The sequence below is a fragment of the Anastrepha ludens genome, chromosome 4 (genome assembly GCF_028408465.1).
Source record: "Anastrepha ludens isolate Willacy chromosome 4, idAnaLude1.1, whole genome shotgun sequence".
Lineage (NCBI taxonomy): Eukaryota > Metazoa > Arthropoda > Insecta > Diptera > Tephritidae > Anastrepha > Anastrepha ludens.
In genome coordinates, this window is record NC_071500.1 from 122,879,857 (window position 1) to 122,900,973 (window position 21,117).

The 21,117-nt window shown below is 37.5% G+C and overlaps 1 protein-coding gene across 7 annotated transcripts in view; it reads left to right on the top strand.

Moving 5' to 3' along the window:
* The first annotated feature begins 2,371 nt into the window (after positions 1-2,371).
* The window catches only part of LOC128860944 (uncharacterized), a 50,819-nt gene continuing 32,073 nt past the window's right edge, over positions 2,372-21,117 (top strand). Inside the window, exons 1-2 of one of the 7 annotated variants that reach the window (XM_054098753.1) lie at positions 2,373-2,905; positions 2,980-3,222. The gene's annotated coding sequence lies outside the window, so the exon portion shown is untranslated. Of the gene's footprint in view, positions 3,223-21,117 lie in introns of all 7 variants that reach the window. The other 6 variants (XM_054098754.1, XM_054098755.1, XM_054098761.1 and 3 more) reach the window with 6 other exon arrangements.

Genomic DNA, 21,117 nt, shown 5'->3' on the forward strand with positions numbered 1-21,117 from the left:
TTAAACTCAAATAACTTAAAAACTATAAGCCTCCGGTAGGTTCTGTTTTCAGTTTTAAGATGGGGATACACCCCTCTACCCCCCCTTATACCCCTTTTTTTAAAAGGGGCGGGAGAACAAACGGGGATTTCCCCCAATTAACTGAAAATGGTGTACTATTTTTTTTTTAATTATTACGTTTTTATAAATTTCTCGCATTTTGTCAATAATGTTGTAGTTGTCAGAAGTTACCATTTTTTTAACAGAAACCAGTGCCGTACTTTTAATGTTACTCTCTCGCTCCCACGAATTCTACGAATTTCATTCAGAATGTACTCAAAGCCGATCACTAACTATATATGTATATATATAATTGGCGCTTACACCCTTTTTGGGTGCTTGGCCTAGCTCCTTCTCCTATTTGTGGTGTGCGTCTTGATGTTCTTCCACAAATGGAGGGACCTACAGTTTCAAGCCGACTCCGAACGGCGGATATTTTTATGAGGAGCTTTTTCATGGCAGAAATACACTCGGGGGTTTGCCATTGCCTGTCGAGGGGCGATCGCTATTAGAAAACTGTTTTTCTTAATTTTGGTATTTCACCAAGATTCGAACCAACGTTCTCCCTGTGAATTCCTAATGGTAGTCACGCACCAAACATTCGGCTACGGCGGCCGCTATCACTAACTACCAAAAGAAAAAAACAAGTAAACTAATATATACTAAATTTTTTCCGAACCGAATTGTATATACCAGCTAGCATTTTAGTAATAATTTATGCAGACTGGCTATTAATTTTTGGAATCAAGCAAGGTCATAGACACATTTACACAAGGGCGTGCGCCGCCCATTTTCCAACATTTTACTTTAGCCGTATTTCTTTTTTTGAGTGCATCAGGTGGAGTTAATTTTGTTATCTGTTGTTTTATTTATTTGTATATCTGCTGTGGTTATTACATTTTCAATTATAATTGGAATTTTCTTGTTGCTCTAGTTACTTCACCTTGTATAGACTTTCATTGTTTACATTTAATTTTGATTGCTAACATTTTCTGATTGTCAACGCGCACGAAAATTAAAGCGTACTAAAACAGTGTTGCCCATTTATGTTTCGGCGATATCGTTGACTGTGTCAGCAGCATTGCCCCAACGCTTCACTTAAGGCACAATTAGTCTAGACTTTTTTTCGCAGTACTTAACTTGTTGGCCGATCTGCTATATGGAAATCTGTTTAAGTGATTATTGAAAACACAACAAAAGGCAAGAAATCTAAGAACTTGTGGTTTAATCATTTTCTGAACAAACAAAAAATCATTAATGTAAAATAAAGCTGCATTTATATGAGGCGATTTTCTAAGCGATGCACCATTACCAGAAAAATTGCTCGCAGACGACAAAAGATGAGCGAGTTCAAATATCAAGTTGGCATTTTAAACTTTGGTAAAATAATAAATAGGAACAAAATAATAGTTGTACGAATTGTTAAAGGTATTATAAAATAACTAATCAACGAACTATACCAGAATGAGCTATCATATTACTATTATCATATTTTCAATTTTCAAATTGACAACCAGATTAGACAAAGTTTGATTGACAATAAAGCGCCTGTCTACTTTGGCAAGCGATTTTAAATCGCTCTATGTAAATACTACTTAAACTTTCAAACGAATTTATTTGACGTGGCGTCATAAGCGGTGAAGGGTTACGAGTAACAGCTGGAAAAGAGAATAATGAGCATGAAGTTTAATTTATGGCACGAACATTTATTAAAAAATTTTTAAATATGAGCGAGTTTCATAGAAATTGGGGACAATAAAAAGGTTGGAAATGAGAAAATTTACCGAATTGCAATGTTGCCCTATCAGTTTTAATTAAAAATTTAGCATTTAACCTTTGTATTTGTTTCAACATTAGCATTTAAACTTTTGACTTCTAAAATTGGCTAATCAAAAATCCAAATGACGTTTTCTACAATCTAGTTTGAAATGGTGTAGACCCCCCCAAAATATTTATGAAGGTTAGAGTTAAACTTTTGATAGTTAATTCAGCTTTCTAGCTAAACTATGTAAGTCTAAACACAATCTTAAAATAAACTTCGCCACAGCTCAGTCATGTAAACTTTACTTTTACATGTAGCATTAAAGTTATTGTAATTGAACGAGCCCTCTAACTGAACATGCACATTCGCTACTCGTTGTTGTCATGCTATTCGTCTGTCAGAACTGTCACCGATGGACGAGAAAAACACCTGCGGCGAATTCGCATATAGCTCAACAGCATGCGATTTCTCTCTTGCATACGCAATCTTCGCGCAGTAATCAAAAATGTTACTATTGCGTCATGCATGTCATCCCATTCGTACACATAACCAACCAACAGCAGTTGTTCGTTATGGCAGTAAACGGCCTAAACGAGCCAGACTAGTTTGTGAAGCGATTTCGATCGTATTTCCATCGTTGTCGTTTTCTCTATAATTGCGTTATTTTTTCGCAATTCGTGAGATTGTGTACACTAATGTAAAGTGTACAGAATGACAATTCAATAGGCAGTTTATTGTAAATTAGTGAAATCGTGTGAATGCAAGCAAACCATAACAGAAATTTTTGTGCGAGAAATACTTGTAGAAGAAAATTGTTCGGTGTTTCCCACACAGGTACCCTACAGCAGCAGCCACAGTCGCGGCCGCCGTTTTCGCCCTTGGATCGTCTCGCGCAGCACTATACAACTGCTAAAAAGTGCCATCTCTCTTAGTTGTATGCATTTTGTGCTATGATTGTATGAACTATTCGTATTTTCGGTATTACAGACATTGTAGTGTACTCGTTCGGACGCGCAGTCATAGCACCGTATTTTTGTAATTTTCTCTGTCTGCATTCTGTGCACGTATAAGAGTCTATAGTATATGCTTCGTGCATGCGAAAATGTAAGAAATAGACATCGTACAAGCATCTAGAGCGAATCGCTCATCTGTTTATTTGTTTTCATTTTCATAAACAGCGGGGTGAATAGAACAGTGCTACGGCTATAAACCCGTCATTCGTTGGTGCAAGCGAGTTGGACTGTGTGAAAAAATTTAATTTGAAGTACATTGTGGCCGATGGAACATTATATTTAAAAACAAAGCCAGAGGTGTTACTCTCAAATACTGATATTAAGTATAATGTAATGATTAAAAACTTAAAACAAGTTGAGTTTTCAGCATGAACTGCATTATTGGAATAATTTAGCAATGTAGAGAAGGTAGGTTGGACTCTATAAATTACATTTTTTAATGTCGCGATCATTTGCTGCTTTGAATGAGTTTCGAGTTTTTTTAATATTTACGGTATGAAAAGATAAATTGTTGGGATCTTAAAAACATGTTTGGAATTTGCATTATCATAATATTTACAAAAGCATAACGTGTGGACAGGTGTTTGTATATATTGTGTAAATATAATTTCGAATAGTTATCACCCAAAATGTAAACACTTGAAGGGAAATTTACACGCGGTCTCTCAGAGATTTGCTCAAATTAAACTAGCTCATAATTGATACATATACATATGTATGTATGCATCAAGACGCATTGGACAGGTAGTAGTAGTAGAGCGAAAACAACAATTGCAATGTATTTTGTTTATGCTTTAGGTCTCAAAAATGTAAAAAAAATGAGGATTTAAAGACCAATTCAATTTAAAAAAATTTAATCAGCTGCTCTACTGGTACTGCCTGTCAATGTCCGTTATATGTATAAGTATATGTAATGCTCTACTGTCGAGACGAATATGTTCTTACCGTGGTTGTTGTAAGTTGGCTTTTACACAAGCGAAGTTTGCTCTTATATGCATACAGTGACTGACATAAGTATTTTACATATGAAGTCTATTAAGCAAAACTTAAAATTTTTGTTGTTTTTTTATTTATTTATAAATTGTGTCTCAAGTTAAATATATTCAAGTTACTAAAAGTTAATATTACAATACATAAGTAATTCAGCAAAACCTAAAAACAATTGTTATTTTTCATATAGACTTAACAATACGTAAAAAATCAAAATTCTTGGCTCACAAAAGTATTTTGCTTTTTATTAGTAGTGGTGTATACGTAAAGATTATTTAGTATTTTTTATAATAACCATTATTTTTGGAAATACGCTCACATATGCATTAATTACCAGTTAATCCACAAAATTAATCTACCCGTTCACATATGGCAGATTACATGTAAAATTGACAATCAGCTGTCAATACTGTGGTGAAAGGTTTTTATTCATAACAATTATTTTGGTGCAATATTTCGTGTTTTTGGTATTTGTTTACTTATTACTAGCGATGTGAAAAAAATACAAGGAGAAGGAATAGCTAATTTAATTGCCCAGTTGGCTGTTAGTAAGGAATGGTTGAAGAAAATCCGTAAACATCGTTTACTGAGGTTTAAAAAATTATGGCAGCAATACGCATGCGAAATTCGATATTACATTTTATAATAAGTAATAAGAGGACACACGTTTATGGGCACACGCTTTTTTCTGTTATATGAATGCATAGTTAATAATACCTAACAAACATTTTATTACAATTATGTCTACAAACCTGTTTTCTTTGCCGGCATCCATTTTATGTAGTTTTTATTTTGACGTTTTTCTTTACACGCGTAGAAATAATGATCTATTACACATGGTTACCCAGGATTATTTTATAATCTCAGATATTGGGAGAGAAACTGTATATGGGAAATCTCGCTCTTTAATTACGGATTGGGAGTTAAGCTCGAAAAAGTAGATCATCTGCTTATATGTGAACGTGTTATAAGCGTCTTGATAGATTATATAAACTTTCGAAAAAAAATCCGGAGGTATTTATCCCATTCCTCGAGCAAACAGCCTGAAAGTCACTTTTTTATGAAATTTCATGTTTCCGCACTTTTTCGTTGAGATAGGTCCAATGACTTGCGGTGTATGTCAGGGCCTTAAGAAGGTGTTTGCAAATGCGTTGTGTTGGAAAGTATCCACATTTTTACATCATAAGCAGTATGTACGTTATATACCTATATATTTTGGGTGTTTGGCCGAGCTCCTCCTCCTATTTGTGGTGTGCGTGTTGATGTTGTTCCATAAATGGAGGTACCTACAGTTTCAAGCCGACTCTGAACGGCAGATATTTTTATGAGAAGCTTTTTCATGGCAGAAATACACTCGGAGGTTTGCCATTGCCTGTCGAGGGGCGATCGCTATTAGAAAAATGTTTTTCTTAATTTTTGATGTTTCACCGAGATTCGAACCAACGTTCTCTCTGTGAATTCCGAATGGTAATCACGCACCAACCCATTCGGCTACGGCTGCCGCCTGTACGTTATCCTATTAAATAAAAACTCGTTCCTTAGCATACCCACTTGACATACTCTTTAAATGATAGAAATACTAAAACGCCTTCACAAACAAAAAATAAATATTATTGCTAAACAAATTGTGTTCTTATTACTAATTTTTTAGCTGCATGAGAAGTATCAATATCGATAACTATGGTTTGACAGCTGAGAGTCGCAAACTGTGTAGACATTTATGTTTAGTAAGGTTTGGCAACCTTAAGTTCAGTAAGATTTGCGCTGTTAGTTCTGCCTTTTCCAAACTGGATAAAGAAGCAAAGCGAATGGGTCTGGTTGTGAACGAGGACAAAACGAAGTACCTCCTGTCATCCCAAGAATAATAAAGTAAGAGATTGTGCCTTCCGAATTCGCCTTGCTGCCAACAAACAGTAGGCGCACTAGCGTCTCGGTACCCACGTCACTGTTGACAGTTATGATTTCGAAGTTGTAAGAGACTTCATTTACCTAGGAACCAGCATTAACACCGATAAAAATGTCATGAAATGCCTTGAAATCTACCGGAGAGTCTCTGTTGCCAACAAGTGCTACTTTGGACTAAGTAGACAATTGAGTAGTAAAGTAGTAAGTCGCGCTTAACAATCGATTTATTGCAATATTTCAGCTACCATGCCATATTCGAAAAATTAATGCCATTAAATTATCTATCAGATTATAGTAAAAAATTCATTCAAACAATATTTCTGTTTCGTAATATCATCTTAAGTGCTCAAGCTCTTAAAAAACACCCGATACAAATATAATCCAATTTTTTATCGAAATTATTATTTATATTTATTTTATCGATAACAACACATCATATTGTAATTCGCCACTGATTACCATTACATACATATATAATAACTATAAGTTCCTATCGTTCCGTTAAGGAATAAAGGTCCCTCACAAGTTTTTTCCACACTGTTCTGTCGTCCCAGCTCTGCTGCCTTGTGCGTTCCATGTAATGGCTCGTCCAGGTATTTCATTGGGTGGTTTGCGTAGCGTTTGACCAATCCAATTCCACTTACGTTTTACAGTTTCTGAATTGGTTGGTTGCTGTTATGTCAAGTGCCACAGGTTGTAATTTGTTATTGTATTGGGCCAGAAGATTTTGATGATTTGGCGAGGGCACTGATTACCCGTTGTCTTTTGGTGCTGCATCCTACGTTTCGCATCCGTACAACAGTGTTCTGCTTTTGCAAGCCGATTAACGACATATGCCGAAGAGCCGCCACATTTGTCAAGGATGGAGTCTAAGTAACAAAAACGGTCTACATTTTTCAACGACTTATTGTAGATGAAAAAGTGCTCGATTACTATTGCTTTTGTTTTATTAACATTGATTTAGCTTGCTTCTACTCATATATTCTTCGACTGTTCTCAAGTCATTTAATAAAAATATAAAATTCTAGTTTATAATTTCATGTACTGCCATACAATACCTAAAGAATGATCGGTACCAGCACTTCATTGATGTTGGATATGGAAATTTATTTATAATATTGGGGGTTATGGGGGATAAAAGCCATTATTTCCTCGGTAGATGGCTGTAGTGATCGTAAAGCATCGATCAAACAATTTTAGTTTTGTGCTCGTTGTCAAGGTGACATTTCACACTAAAACAATTTTTTTGTTTGTTCCATTCAGTTGTGAGTTACAGGGCGTTAGCAATTAAAGTCAGCAGCGAGACAATTCGGTACATTTTACAGCTTTTCTTTGACAAAAGCGAAAATGCAAACCAATGCAGGCCGCTGAAATTGTGAATGGTGTTTGTGGTGCCGGCACTGCAACAACTAATTACGTGCGATTTTGGTTTCATCGATTCCTTTTAGGGATTTTTGATGTTAAAGAAAAAGTCGATAAAGTAATCGAAGTTACCCGTCTTGGTAGTAGTCGTAGCATCGCCCAAGAGTAAAGATCGACCATTGGCTCAAAAATTGTATACTAAAATAATGGATTTCTTTTCCTCCAAACTATTATAATATTAAGAATGGGGCTCTACTGAAATATTTGAGTAATAACATTAGCAAATAAGGCTTAGGTAACATTTGCCAAATAAGACTTATTTAATAATTTTAAACTTCCATTTTGCCAAACGGAAAATCTAAAGCAAGATTTGAATTATAAAAGTTTAAAATTGACAACGTACTGCTAGCAGATATAAGAAGCTGCACAGCATACGAAAATTAAAAAGAAAAGTATACCGCCACTGCAAAATACGTACGTGGTCTGTTCGAAAATTAGGTGAATTTTCAAATTTCGCGGGCAACGTACATTCGATTTGGACTTTTAATTATTTTTTTTATGTTGGCACGCTCATCTCGAGGTTCACGGTTTTAGCAATATAGCATGTTCAGCGATTTTCTGCTATCGAAAAAAAATTATCAAAGAAGTTACATCAAATTTTGTGGAAAAAATAGAATTAAGTGCCCAAAAACGCTTGAAATGTTGACAGTGGGTCACGATGGGGGTACTCTGAGTGAAAAAATGCTTACAAGTGGTGCACACTTTTCCCAGAAGGTCGAGAAGATGTGGATGATGACGTTCGCTCTGGACGCCCCAGCACATTAACAACCGATGAAAATGTTGAGAAAGCGAAGACAATTTTTATGGAGAATCGTGGAATCACAATTAGGGAAATTGCTGAGGATGTCGGCATATCGGTTGGCTCATACCATGCAATCTTTTCGGAAATTTTGGGCAAAATTGCTGAATTGTTGACTGACGTCAACGATGATCAGGATTTGCGTAAAAGGGTCATAACTGGTGACGAATCATTGGTATGGAGGATGGTTCCATATGTAGAAGTCCACGTAAGTGGGGAAAGTTACTGATCGCCATTCACTTGGGAGTGGCCAGGACGATTCTTCTGCATATGGTTCAAGCAGCTCACAACTTCCGGGATTAGCCCAAGTATCCTCTGGGTAGCTTCCGATCACCCGTTCGGGAGTGAGCTGCGTTTGGGACCCGCCACTTAAACAATGCGCCTACGCCCCGACGGAAGAGAAGGACGATGCGACCAAAGATTCCTTCTATGAGCGCTTGGAACGTTCCTACGAGCGCTGCCCCCGCTACGACATAAAAATCGTGCTTGGCTACTTCAACGCCAGGGTGGGCAAGGAGGGAATTTTTGATCCCACAGTCAGAAAATTCAGCCTGCACAACGAAACATCCGGTAACGGACAGAGGCTGGTCGATTTTGCCGGGGCCCGAAACATGGTAGTCTGCAGCACCAGATTCCAGTATAAGAAAATACACTAAGCCACGTGGCTGTCTCCTGATCGGAAAACGCGAAACCAGATCGATCATATTGTAATAGATGGAAGACACGCTTCTAGTGTTTTAGATATTCGTACGATCCGAGGACCCAATATAGACTCGGATCATTACCTTGTTGTACCCAAACTGCGCACACGCCTCTGTGCAGCGAAAAACGTCCATCTAACTACGCAAAGAATGTTCGACATCGAAAAGCTGCAATCACAACAGACAGCCAGAAGATTCGCCACTCGACTCTCACTCCTGCTCTCAGAGAGCATTGCCCAACAAACCGGCATGCATGAACAATGGAGGGTATATTCAGAAACGCATTATAAATGCGCAGTAATTGCAGCGCTGGCAGCACTGCCAATGTGACAAGTGTTGCAATTGATAGATTGGCAGTATTAAAATTTTTCCTGCAAATAATGCGCGACGTTTGATACAAAAATGGCGTTTTGGAACGCGATGCATTTGCAGTACTGCCATATTTGCATTTCTGAACGCATTGCCAACACTGCAAAAGTACGTTGCGCATTATAATGCGTTATTGAATATACCCGGAGCAACATTTCTCGTTCTCTACTTACCGCCGCCGAAGAAGAAATCGGATTCCGGCGAGACCGAAAAAACAGTTGGTACGACGATAAATGTCATACTTCCGCCGAAAGTAAAGATGCTGCCTATTAGAGCCACGCTGCGATCGGGCGTAACGCGAGCCATGTGGGATCGCTACAGAGAGAGGAAGAGAGACGTATTATCCGATAGAAGAAACGAGAGCCGAAATATGTAAGTGCGAGGAGCTTGAGATGCTGGCCAATAGGAACAACGCCCGAAAATTCTACCAGAAAGTTTGGCGGCTTACAGAAGGTTTCAAGACCGGGGCGTTTTCCTGTAAGAACAAAGACGGCGATCTGGTGACCGACATCCGGAGCATTCTTAAATTATGGAGGGAACACTTCTCGAACCTACTAAATAGTGACACCTGCGCATGCCACAGAGAATGTGGAGATCCCGATACCCCAATCGTTGACGATACGCAATCTGTGCCAATTACCGCGGGATTAGTCTTCTTAAGGGGTTATACGCAGTTATGAAGCAAATAAAAGACGGGTTGTCAAGGATTTATCCTGAAGAAACTTCAGAATATTTTAATTTGAAAATTTTTGGCGGTTATAAAAGCATCCTTCAAGAACGTAACAAAATTTTTTATTTATGAAAATGTTGATTATAGAGCGCGCTGCAGGCGATTTCTGGAACCTCCTTAAAAAAAAGACGATTTACGGTGTACATCGTAACTCAGGATTGGATTATCTGAAATCAAAAAGGCATCTCTACATATTTAGGTATAACTCCGAAAGTATTGCCGCAAATTTCGTGCGTATACTTTTCAATATATGTTCATTACAAAAATGCAATAAAAAAAAATCGATTTTTTTGAAAGTCATAACTGCGTATAACCCCTTAATATCGCCTATAAGGTTCTAACGAGCGTATTGTGTGAAAGGCTGAAGCCCACCGTCAATCAACTGATTGGACCTTATCAGTGTGGCTTTAGACCTGGAAAGTCTACCATCGGCCAAATATTCACAATACGCCAAATCTTGGAAAATACCCATAAAAGGAGAATCGACCCACACCATCTTTTCGTCGATTTTAAAGCTGCATTCGACAGTACGAAAGGAAAGTTTCCTATGTGCCGCGATGTCTGAATTTGGTATCCCCGCAAAACTAATACGGCTAAGCAAGATGACGTTACTCAACACCAGCAGCGCCCGTCAGAATTGGAAAGGACCTCTCCGAGCCGTTTGATACCTAACGAGGTTTCAGACAGGGGTACTCGCTGTCGTGTGACTTCTTTAACCTGATGTTGGAGAGGATCGTACGAGCCGCAGAACTTTATCGCTCCCGCACAATTTTTTATAAGAGCATACAATTGGTGGCGTATGCCGATGATTTCGATATCATCGGTCTTAACAGCCGCGCTGTTAGTTCTGCCTTCTTGAAACTGGATAAAGAGGCAAAGCGAATGGGTCTGGTGGTGAACGAGGGCAAAACGAAGTACCTCCTCCTGCGTATCGGCACCCACGTCACTGTTGACAGTTATGATTTCGAGGTTGTAAAGGACTTCGTATACTTAGGAACCAGCAATAATACCGATAGCAATGTCAGCCTTGAAATCCAACGTAGAATCTCTCTTACCAACAAGCGCTACTTTGGACTAACTCCTCTAACACTGTACAAGACTCTCATCATGCCCGCCCTAACGTATAGCGCAAAAGCGTGGACGATGATAACATCTGATGAAGCGACGCTTGGAGTATTTGAGAGAAAGATTCTGCATAAGATTTTTGGACCTTTGCCCATTGGCAACGGCGAATATCGCAGGTGATGGAACGATGAGCTGTATGAGCTTTACGATGACATAGACATAGCGAAACCAAAGCCCTATCGTCCCAACGGAAGAGTCTAGGAGAGCCAAGACCAAGATAGCAGAAAATCCCCGAACATGCAAAACACTTGTCTTATTTATGCCTCTCACAAACAAACTAAACATGCTATATTGCTAAAACCGTGAACATATCTTCGAGATGAGTGTACCAACATAAAAAATAAGAATAATAATCGAAAGTTGAATGTACGTAGCCCGCGAAATTTGAAAATTCACCTTATTTCTTGAGCAGCCCTCGTATAGCAGACCATAATAGCAAATATTGCTATTTCACGAAATGCAGTGAAGAACACTGACGGGGATTGGCGTGAAAACTAGTCCTTTCCAGTGCGGCTCTGAAACTCGCCCTAGGTTGCCCTCTATATGATGTTAGTTGCTAACATCCTGCCATTTAATTTTCAATCTTAAGTCTTTTAATGTAGACCGGACACTCCTGAATAAATGCATTGTGTTCAGTGTCTAGATTCAGCCCTAAATCTTACCACAAATTTGTTTTAAAATTCCCGCAGGGCATCTTCCTTGCTTTTGTTCTCCCATATTATTGCTACACCTACTTTTTGTTGCAGGTTTTTTTCTTTTTTGATAGATCACGTGTGACTACTGTCAAGCTAAATACATACTTTTTTTCGGTATTCATTAACATTTGAATAACTCACGCCTTAACAATGTTTACAAATCGTTACGAAAAGCGACGGTCTGTGAAAAGTGTTCATTGCGCACTCAGGCCAACAATTTTATGTAGCGATAAGATCGTTTTAGCTTAATGGCTACGTCAATAAACCAAATTGCCGTATTTAAACTGAAGAGCAATCCGAAGCCATTCAAGAACAGCCATTACATCCATTGAAGAAGGCTGGAGGAATCATCGGCCATATTTCTTCAAAGACGAGACTCGCGCCAATGTAACAGTGAATGGCGAAAGCTATCGTGCCATGATAAACGACTTTTTGATACCGGAAATTGAAGCTCCTGATCTCCACAACATTTGGTTTCAATAAGATGGCGGTACTTGCCATACTGCCTGTGAAACAATGTATTTACTGCGTCGTCCTTTCGTTGAGTAATTTATCTCTCGCCTCGGACCATTGGATCGGCTTTTCAATTTCAATTTAATTTGTGGGGGTATGTAAAGTCTAAATGCTTTGTGGACTTAACATTCGATTGAGGTATTGAAGGCCAACATTGCTAAAGCTATTCCCGAGATACCGACCGAAGTCCTCCAGCGAATCATTCAAAATTGGTGTTTACGGATGGCGGAATTACCGCCATGAAAGGGATTATCTTTAAAAAAATAAATGTCAAAAATTGTTCTCCGCAATAATATTAAAGATTGCCCAATCAATTTGAATTTTCATTGTTTTATTTCAATTTAAAATCCGATAGCTCTAAATTGATCCCCCTTAAATATTATATTAAGATTATAAAAATGTACCAAATCATACTAAAATATACCAAATGTACGAAAATTGCACTTTCCTGATTATATTATGGGTCTTATAAGGTTATAAACAAATAAAAATTATGAAACGCTTTTAGAGACTTTGGTGCACTGCCATCTCTAAGTTATGCAGATTTTAAACCACTAATTTTGGCACTTTAAATTCCATAACGCTTCATTTGTTCTCAGGGAATACCCCTATCAATTGTTTCGAATGCTCTAACAGTTATGGCATTGTACGAATCCCAATTGGTTTTCAGAGATCAGCTCGTTATTCTCCATGTAAGCTTCTAATTATGCACAACTTTTTCCAGTATGCGAGACTATCATTCGGGAATGCCCGGGTTTGAAACTCCGGGCATGAAATACCAAAATGATAGAAAAAGTTTTTTTCTAATAGCTATCACCCCTCGGCAAGCAATGACAAACCTCCGATTGTATTTCTGCCATGAAAAAGGTTCTCATAGAAAACCATCTGCCGTTCGGAGGCGACATAAACTGTAGGTCCCTCCATTTGTGGAAAAACATCAGACCGGCAACACAAATAGAAGGAAGAGCTCGGCCAAACACCCAGCAAATGGTGAAATGATGAAATTTTATGGATTAACCCGGCTTTTTACATTTCTACTGATGCTACCATCAACACTTTCCAAATTATAGAGATTTGTTAATAAAAATTTCCAGAAGGATTGATAGATATGAAATTGAAGGATATGAAATACCCTCAGTGTCATTTTTTGACGAGATATCCCTTCGATAATTATTATAATATTTTGTTCAGTTCATTAGCCATTTCTTAATTAATTTTTAATTCTTAGTGGAATTCACATTTTTTTTTGCTTATTTTTGTTTTCTTCTCATTAAGAACTACAGTAGAAACTCGATTCTTGCCCATATTCGATACTTGCGACACAATTTTTTTTGTTCATTGCGTACTCAGTACATGCGATTTTAGAAAATTTTTACTTGCAACATTTTTTGGTTTGTATTTATCTTTTGCTCTTTTTACGTTGTATTTTTAAGAACAAAGCTCGGGGTAGTACCGTCAATGTCATTCTGGTAATGAAATTTTTTGAATTGAATCAGCTGAATGAATTTAGAGGAAGTACCGTATAATTCATTTGCTGACGAAATGAAAGTTTTGCGTTAACTTTTGTATGGTGTGGTCTCATAATGGCAAAGAGAAAATTTACGCCGCTTACAATAAAAGAAAAGGCTGACGTTCTGAACAAATTAAGTGCGGGAATTTCTATGCTTAACACTTTCTCGTGCATAGATCAACAATTACTCGTATTAAAAGTCCATAAAGGAATTTGTTACGCTATCTGAATCCGATCCAGGTAAAAGAAAAATTCTTAAGATGTCTGAGTTTCCAAAAATGAAAAAGGCGTTGTTCAATCGGTGTGCGGATCAAAGGGCCAACAACTTACCACTTACAAGAGTTATACTAAAAGAGAAAGTCCAGTTTTACATGCCAAAATTCAGGAAAAGCCTGGAGGCTTCCACGCTAGCGCTGATTGGGTTGCAAACTTTAAAAAGAGGCTAAAAATTTGCGGAGAAAATCTATCAAATAAGAGTGACTCCATCAACCCATTTTTGGACAAATTTAACAAAACAATTATGGATTTAAGTTTGACAAAAGAGCAGAAATCCTATGCCGATGAGGCAGGCTTGTTTTGGGAGCTCTTACCTGATAAAGCTCTTGTGCGCTCATAAGAAACCTCGGTTCCGGGGCATGAGATCAGTAAGAAGAGAATAACGTTCTTTGCTTGTACAAATACTACTGGAAATCACAAAGTAAAAATAATGGTTATTGGGCAAAACCTTCCGGAATAATTATTTCTTCTTATTGATAATGTTCCATGCCATCCCAAAGAAGTCGAGTTAAAGAGCTACGACTGCCAAATTCCTCCAAACTGTACGGCTCTAATATGTTACAGCCGAAGGATCAAAACGTTATAAGGCTTACTAAATTTGACTACAAAAAATCCCTCTAAAGTCACATTGTTGGTCGTGAGGAAGCTGTAGTTGAATCACTGCGAAATATCAACCTGAAAAATGCGATATGCCTTTTTACTAGTACATGGGATGTTTTTACAGCAACTTCAATTCAGTCATCGTTTCAAAAACTGTTTGAAAAAGCGTCTGGCGGTTTCCATTACATGACTTGTTTTCCACACTAACTTCTGGCATTTAGCAGTTGCATTTCTGTTTTTTCATATTGAATAATTTGTTTCCAACCCATCTATCAAAATTCCTCCTTTTAGTAATAAGCATATTTTTAATAGGCTCTTTTAATATACAGGGTGAACGATATGAAGTGTTACCTATTCAAAACACCATAACTTTTTTGTGTGAAATTAGTTTTTATTGATTTCATAGACAAAATTGTTCAAAAATGATTACAATTTTAACATATATTCACTTTAGCTCGATATGACCACCTTTTGCCTTGATTATAGCCTTCAAACGGTCAAAAAATGAGTTGCATGCTGCACGAATGTGATCTTGAGGTATTCTCGTATAATGACTTTTTTCAGCGCATCCATACTGGCATATTCATTAGTCCTCACCTTGCTCTCCAAAATGGACCTGATGGAATAGTCCATCGGACCTGCGTCCTGCGAATTCGAAAGCCAAATGAAGTGTGGAACATGATTTTTTAACCATTCTTGGTGCACACGAACTTTATGAGACGGTGCCGAGTCCTGTTGGAACGTCCATGGTCTACGACCGAAATATTTGCGTGTCCACGTCTCTAAAGCAGCTTCTAAAACATTTTCCCGATAATAAGTTCACTTGAACACCAGGCTCGATAAAAACGATTGGAGAGCGTCCATCAGCGGTCACTGCGGCCCAAACTAATACTTGCGATGGGAAATTACTTCGAGTGGCCATACGTAGGCTCAAATTCTCGTATGAGCGTTCGGTCAAGTAAACACGATCGTTTTGAGTGTTTATGAACTGCTCAATTGGGAAATTTTTTTCGTCAGAAAACACAATGTTAGGAAATTCGCCACGTTTGTGCAAGCGCAACAACTCCTTTGCTCTTTCGCACCGAACTTTTTTTTGCTGGGGTGAAAGATCGTGTGCTTTTTGGAACTTGTAGCTGAATCTCATTTTTCAATATGCGTCGAAAGCTGTCTTGCGATATTTTCAGTTCTTTTGCCATTTTTCTTCCACTTCGACGTGGATTTCGTTCAAGTCGAGCCTTCACTTTCCGAACCATTCCTTGCGTTGTTGCGTTTTTTTGTGTGTCCACCTCCATAGCGTTTTGCAATGCAATACATAAACATTTTATTCACTTTGAGGTGACTGAGCTCACGAACAATGGCTGGTTGTGATTTTCCAGCCAAATATAACGCAAACACACTATACGTTTGAATTCCATCACAGAAAAAAAAATCAACAAAACTGAGACGCAAATGCTTTTGATGGCTTATAAACAATATATTGAACTGTTATTAGAACAAGTTTGACGTTGATGTCATGAACTGTTTTACAGATACAAGCAGTGTGAAGTTGGTAACACTTCATATCGTTCACCCTGTATTACTAAAAATGATAACCATTTATAAACATTCTGCATAGTGTTTGGGTGACTTTTATTTGATACTAGCGGACCCGACAGTATTCGTTCTGTCAAATAGATTTTAAATGTGGAAGTTTATATTTCGACTTTAAGACGTTTTTACTCTGGTGACCCTCACACACCGCCCTATCTTCATGGTGACGGTTCTGTTCAGGAGAATTAAAGAAAAGTTAAGTATCTTCGCTTCCAGGAACTTTGGCCACCCTTTTGTGACCCACTAAAAACCCCGACTGGGATGTATGCCAGAGGGCTTCAAACTAAGAGGGGAACTTAAGGTTTAAACCTGATTGAAAAATAATATTAAAGGATAGTGGGAACCTAAAGGTGACAAATATTTATAAAGTGGGTGATTCAATGACAAAACAGAGATAATTAATTATTTATTATTATTATATTAACATAGGGTTAATAACCGATATACATAATAAAGAACAACGAAATAAAACGTATATAAGTATTTTCAGTAATCGCTTTATTTTAAACCAAGTGAATCACAATTATTAACAAAACTCTGTTTTTATTTTATTGTTGTGTTTCGTGAGATACACTGTTTTTTGTTTGATTACCTGGTGAATATACAAAAAAATCTGATGGTTTTCCAACACGGGAACAGGCAACATACAGTTGACCATGTGAGAAACATGGGTTTTCTACATTAATTAATAATGTTTGTCTTTTGTTCTTCTTAAAATACATATGTTTATCTTTTGGTATTCTTAAAATATGTTTGGATTTGTTCAGCCCTGCATGATTATTCTTAGAATTTACTTAACTATTTTTATTTATTATTTTTGATCTTAACTCGTTCTGAAACTAAAACAAAAGAAAGAACATTGCGAGGCCAATCAAATCTATACCTCTCATATTTTTTTACTTTTCAATTTGGTTGAGTTCACTATATTATCACTTTTGTATGAACGCATTAGATCGTGCAACGCGAACACGCACACTCACGAACGCGCAATATTTGTATGGGGAAAAAGAAAAGAACTGTTTTAGGGTTTTCCCGGAAATTATTCGAATTTTACTCGCCGTACAAACCATCCTTGGACTTCAAGGAACATTTGAAAAAAAGAATTGTTAAGATTAGTTGCGTTGTTGAGTTATGCGCTTACCAACACATTTTGCGATTCATTTTTGTATTATAGATTTCTTCAATAAATAATTATTTTTCCTAAATAAATTTTTTTTATAGTTGTTCAGATTTTTGTGCAATTTAGTTGACTGAATTTTATATTCATTTCAATAGATTCGTCATCACCTAGTTTATAGTTAGGTTTAATCATCGCTGCTATTCCAGAAATATTTGTTAATAAATATTCAATTAATATTGGGCTGGCTTAAGGGATTTTCACTGGCTCATATTTGTTTAAATTTATTATCTGTTACTGGTTGACAAAATTTTAGCCTGTAAGAACTATTCACTAGCCTATGAGATTTCAATTCTTGAAAAAAAGGATCACCTCATTATACTTACAGGGTCCGGCACTCGAAGTATAACCAACTTCAGACCGCTCACGCAGCTGATGCCCGTGTCTGTTAGTTGACTAAATGATAGTCCAGAGTATTGTTTACAAGCACATTTTGCCGAGAGCAAACGCGAAAAAAGAAAAACAGGAATGGATTTCAACGTAATAGTGCGATTGCATTATATTTGGCTGGAAATTACGACCAGCGACTGTTCTGAGCTCAAGCATCTTAAAGTTAATAAAGTATTTGTTTATCGCACCATTACTCATTACAATGATACTGGTAGCATCGCAAAACGTCATAGAGGGGGCCTTCAAAAGATTGAAACGTCACGTGAAATGGTTCTAAAAGTGAAGAAGCGACTTGAGCGAAATCCCCGACGAAGTGCCAATCAAATGGCGAAATAACTGAAAATATCTGGCCGTAGAATCCGCCACATACCGAAAAATGATCTCAAAGTCAAGCCTTACAAGATCCAAAATGCGCACAATCTCACACGAAAGCAGCAACAAGTCAGAATTAAGAGAGCAAAGGAGTTTCTTCGCTTTCTGAACATTGTGTTTTCTGACGAGAAAATTTTTCAAATTGAGCATTTCGTAAACTCCCAAAACGATAGGGTTTATTTGACCGACCATTCGTACGAGAATTTGAATCATGGATTGGTCACCAGGAGACAGCACCCGCCACAGGTTATGGTTTGGGCCGCTGTAACCGCAGATGGACGCTCTCCAATCGTTTTCATCGAGCCTGGCGAGTCTGGCGTCAAGGTAAATGCGACATATTATTGGGAAAGTATTCTGGGGGTTGCTTTGAAGCCGTGGGCAGACAAACATTTTGGTGGCAGACCATGGGCGTTTCAACAGGAATCAGCTGAAAAACAACGTTCCGAACTTCATTGCGTCCGCACAATGGCTCTCAAATTCACCAGACTCTTTGTGCCATTTTGGAGAGCAAGATCCGAAATAAAAGATTAACCAGTCTCGAGGCGCTAAAAAGAGCCATTGTCCGCGAGTGGGCCAAAATATCTGGAAGTCACATTCGGGCAGCTTGCGATTCGTTTCTGGACCGCCTTAAGGCCATAATCTAGGCAGAAGAAGGTCATATTGAGCAAAAGTAAATTGATTCTTAATTTTGTATTATTTTCACCCTTTTTTTACTTTGAATTGAATAAAAGTAATTTTTCCAACTAAATTTATTGAATTTTTACTTGGTTACACTTCGAGTGCTGGACCCTGTATTTAATTAAATGCATTATCTGTTACTGGTTGACAAAGTGTTAGCCTGTAAGAACTATCCACTAGCCTATGAGAGTTTAATTTTTGAAAAAAATGGATCACCTCATTATACTTACATCACAAAAATGTTGCCATACGCTAAGCGAAAATTTGCCATATTTTATATGAAAAAAGGACAAGAAAATCTCAACGCTTCTACGAAATATATATGGAATATAATAAAATATTGGGTTGGGGAAAAAGAAATGTCGTATTTGTGATCGAAATTTGACGCTTTATTTAACGTACTTAGAATTATCCGTTTCAAGTCAAATATGCCCCGTTTTGCTCGCAAACTTGTTACCATTTAGAAGAAAACTTCATTATCCCCCCTTTATATCGAGCGAATGCTCACATGCCGGTCTCTTTGGATAATTTCAACGATTTTATCAGTCTCTACGACGATTGACCTACCAGTACGGGGTGCGTCTTCGACATCTACTACACCAGAACGAAATCGATCGAACCAACGCTGTGCTGTGCGAATCGTTACAGTATCAGGCCCATAAACTTCACAAATTTCGTTGCATTTTTACCTCTAAGGTAGTAAAAACGTAAAATATGACGAATTTCTTGATTGGTGGACTCCATCTTTGACGCACTACAACTTAAGACTGAAACGTACGATCACAACACTGTCAAAGAGACACTTGTAGTACAGATTGTCGTCTTCAAATCGCCGTTTAGTGTGACCCGATGCAATAAGTACAACGCAAGATATGTTTAAATGTCGCGCTCAATTGACAAAATACGACATTACTTCTTTCCCAACCCAATATATACTGGGTGTTTTTTTTCAAATTTCACTTTAATTTATTCATTCTAATTTGTATATATTATTTGATATTTATAATATAATAAGAGGGGAAAACTATAGTATTTTTGTAAAGGGTGGTTAAATGTCAAGGTCCGATGTTGAATGTGAACCACACATAAACGTCAACGACACCGTTGGACTTCTTTCTTTTGGGTTATTTGAAAGAAAAGGCGGACGTCGATAAGCCAGCAACAATTCAAAAGTTAAAGGATGAGATAATTCGGCACATTAACGGTTGAGGTTCTATCAATTATGCCTCAGCGTTATCGAAAATTTAGACCATCGGATGGAGGTGTGCCGCCGAGGCCGTAACGGCCATTTGGCCGATATTTTGTTCCATACGTAATTGAGTCATATTAATATTATCATAATATAGAGAAATGACAATAGTTTCCTAATAAAATTGTATTTTATTCAAAATCAACGCCGGCCCTTGAAACTTATCCTTTAGATAAGGAACTATTTGCATTTGGTGGTCTTTGGAGGTGTGCCGATATTTTGTTCCATATGTAATTGAGCCATATCAATATTATGACAATAATTTCTTAAAAAATTATTAAAAATCAACACCGGCCCTTGAAACTTAACCATCCTTTATAAAATTCGTTTTCGCTTAGAGGGCCTTCGGCCGTGCTTCAAAAAAAAATAGCCCTCATCAACCTAACACCGGCAACGCAGCCCTAAATTTTTTTACGTGAAGTTGACTTTTAGCTGTTTTTTTTATCATATTAATATTGGTTAAATACAGTGAGGGGCAAACTCCATTCCCTATTTTTTTTTCATATTATGTGAAAAATATACAACAGATTTAAGTTTAATCGGTTTTGTTAACTAATGTTAATCGATAGAATTCGATTACACTATGTGTGAAATATGATGTCACGCAAATGTTTGCCTTTTTCTTTAACGCAAAGTTGAGCTCGTTTTTTTGCATTTTCCATGACTTTTTTTAATGTATCTGGTCCTATGGCTGCAATTTCTTGTCGAATATTTTCTTTTAAAACTGTAAGTGTCTTCGGCTGGTTAGTGTAAACCTTTCCCTTCAAATATCCCCACAGAAAAAAGTCGGGAGCAGTTAAGTCAGGTGAACGCGGCGGCCAGTCAAAATCACCTTTTTTTGACACTAATCGACTTGGAAACATTTCGTTCAATAAATAAATAGTCAGGCGAGCTGTATGGGCCGTTGCGCCATCTTGTTGGAACCAATAATCTGTTAGGTTATTTTTCTTTATCTCAGAACGCAAAAAAGTGTTAAGCATAGCCCGGTAACGTTCCCCATTCACAGAAATTGCTTCGCCATCGTCATTTTCAAAAAAGAAAGGCCCAATGATGCAATCCGCACATATTCCACACCAAACTGTGACTCGTTTGTCATGAAGAGGCTGTTCACGATATTGCTGTGGATTTTCGTTGCCCCAGAAACGATAATTTTGTTTATTGACGTTGCCATTTAAGTCAAAATGTGCTTCGTCACTCATAATGATTTTGCAC